This window comes from Vicugna pacos, chromosome 11 (assembly GCF_048564905.1).
Source record: "Vicugna pacos chromosome 11, VicPac4, whole genome shotgun sequence".
NCBI lineage: Eukaryota > Metazoa > Chordata > Mammalia > Artiodactyla > Camelidae > Vicugna > Vicugna pacos.
Genome location: NC_132997.1, coordinates 67344020 through 67346567, shown reverse-complemented (window position 1 = coordinate 67346567; position 2548 = coordinate 67344020). Strand labels below are relative to the sequence as shown.

The 2548-nt window shown below is 50.4% G+C and overlaps 1 long non-coding RNA gene across 1 annotated transcript; it reads left to right on the top strand.

Annotated features, from left to right (window-relative positions):
* The first annotated feature begins 229 nt into the window (after positions 1-229).
* Positions 230-1671, top strand: LOC140699812 (uncharacterized). The gene is made up of 3 exons (XR_012078058.1): positions 230-362; positions 721-897; positions 1204-1671. It is a non-coding gene; the product is annotated as an uncharacterized lncRNA (long non-coding RNA).
* Positions 1672-2548: the final 877 nt, after the last annotated feature.

Below are 2548 nucleotides of genomic sequence, written 5' to 3'. Positions count from 1 at the left end.
TGCTCAGCTGTAACCTCCATATAGTTCTTCCTTGGATGCCAGTAATTAGGGATTCATGAGTTCCAGCTCAGAGGGTAGCCATTCATCTTCCCCCTTGTCTTTCTAGTGCCTGTACCAGCTATATATAGCCTCCTTCCTGGGGCCTGGGGCCCTGCTATTCATATCCTCTTTTCCCACATTTTATTGGAACTGAGAACACGTCTGCCATGCTGGCATTAATATGCGCAAGACTCATCCAGCGTGGGGCCTGATACAATCGAGAATTCCCATCCGGCTTTCCCAGCATCGGCAGCTCACTACCAGGCTTGGGAATTCCACGTGGGACAGAACTCAGATCCTGCCAGCTTCCTGGCACAGACATGGTGGGTTCTAGGCGGCCTCCAACAGTGATGTATAACTCTGGGCATCCAAGGTGGGGGGTGAGAGTCTGATGGCCTCCTGCCACTCATTGTCAGCCTCCGGGTTTGGGTCAGTTCCTGTAAGTTTGGGTCAGTTCCTGTAATGGCTGAATCACGCTGGTACCAGTCCCTTATTAATAAGAAGTAGACTTTTTACGTTGGGCTTACCTGGAATTATATGGGAACGGGTCTCATACGGTCAAGGGAAAGCAGCTCTCCAGGCCTCTATTTAAATGCTGCAAGTAGTTTCTGCTCCCCCTAACTCCATCCAGATGTGGAGACTCCGTGCCCATGTAAATTAGATGGCTTGCCTTCTTTTCAGCCTGGTCGAGAATCTGCATTCTGAGTCACCCAGGAAAAAAAAAAATGGAAAGAATGTGTGGCAACTACACACAAGACATGCTATTTTAATAGTCCCAGCTCTGTTGAAGGGAAAATCAGCGCTTTTGTGCTGCAGACAACGGCATTTGCATTTCGAGGGGCTAGACACTCTGGCGCGGTAAGAACCAGGCCAACGATGGCCTTCCATCCCGGGTGTCAGCTCTTCCTGCTGCTGGCGTTCTGATTTGGGTTCTAAGTATCCTTGACTGGAAGCCACATCTGTTCTCTGCCCCCAGCCTTGCTGTGGTGACTTTCTAAAAGGGAAGAATTATTTGAGATAATGGGCCCTCTGTAGTGCCTACAGCATTTTCCATTCTTTTCCTCTCTCTCGAGCAGGGGACTGCAGTCAGGCAAATGGGGGCACCCCGAACTCGGAACACAAAAAGCAATTCACACTGCCCATCATGTTTTTTGTCTTCCACAGAGTGTCTCATTTAAGACACAACCCACGAAAGGCCATTTCACGGAACTGGGCTCTGGCAGAATGGAAAAAAAATAAGAAAAGAGAAGGGGAAAAGGCAGCCTGTCTCCTTTGGGCCATTCTGGAGTTGTTTACTGATGGCTCTTTGGAAAAACGTGCTCCGTGACTGACAGAATTGAATTCATCTTCAGTCCACCTTCACCCCAAACTCATCCCTCCTCCTTTGAGAGAGCAGGAGGGGAGAGGACCACAGATGGTGGAGGCGCCTGCAGGCACCGAAAGTAATGACGCTGCCTTTTCACAGGATGGCCTCAGAGCAGCTCCCCAAGGCTCACTCCAGCTCTTCTAGAAACCCACCTCCTCGCACCCTCTCAGATCCTGCCCCAGGCATAGTCTATGACATCTGACATGTGTGTTCATTTACCCTGAACTAAATGTGAAGCTGAGAAATGAAATTCAGAATAAATAGAATAAATCACCACTGAGACTCACGTGTCATTAACCATAAATCTCTTAGAACAATACAGCCATGTCAGGCTGACCAAGCTCTGACAGTTTACAAAGTGCTTTCTGAGGCAACGTCATGTTTGATCCTCGGAGGCATTCTGGGAGGTAGGGGGAGGTCAAGCTTACTACTCAGGTTTTCCAGATAAGAAAAATGACACACAGGGAAGAGTGTTAACTCCCCAAGACCCCAGGACTCACAAGAGGAAGAGGGGAACTCAGCCCAAGGCTTCTGGTTTCCAGCTCCAAGTTATTTCCACCACATTTTAACCAGAATCCCAAAGGCATCATCTGTACCTTCCAGCTGTCTGACTGGTTGGTCTCCACACAGTAGAAATTTTAGGCTTTGGACTCACCTGGGAGCAGGGTGACCAGCTGCCCCAGTTTGCCTGCACTCTCAGCGCTCAAACCAGGACCGTCCTGAGGAAAGCAGGACAGCTGGTCACTACAGCAGGCGGGACTCCCAGCACAAGTAGGGCCGAGGATAGCCAGGCTCCCCTCCAATCAGCAGACACCATTCTCAGGCCCTGTGTGCTATTTCCAGAGGACTCCTCTAGCAAATGCTTTCAGAAAGATGAAGGACTCCAAAGGCCCAGTCGATTAACGAGACACGAAGGACGCCTTCAGCAACTCTGTCGCGTGCAGTGCCAGTGCCAGACTGATTCAAGGAGCAGTGACTCCGCTCCTCAGAGTGCGTCTGGCACAGGTAACTCTGAACCCATCTTTCCCAGGCTGTCAGAGAACAGCCCTCCCACCTGGCTGGACTGAAGCCCGTGACACCAGGGACCAGTGGGAGGGTGGCGGGTTGAGTAGGAAGGAGAAAAATAAGGGATTTGTTTGTGAC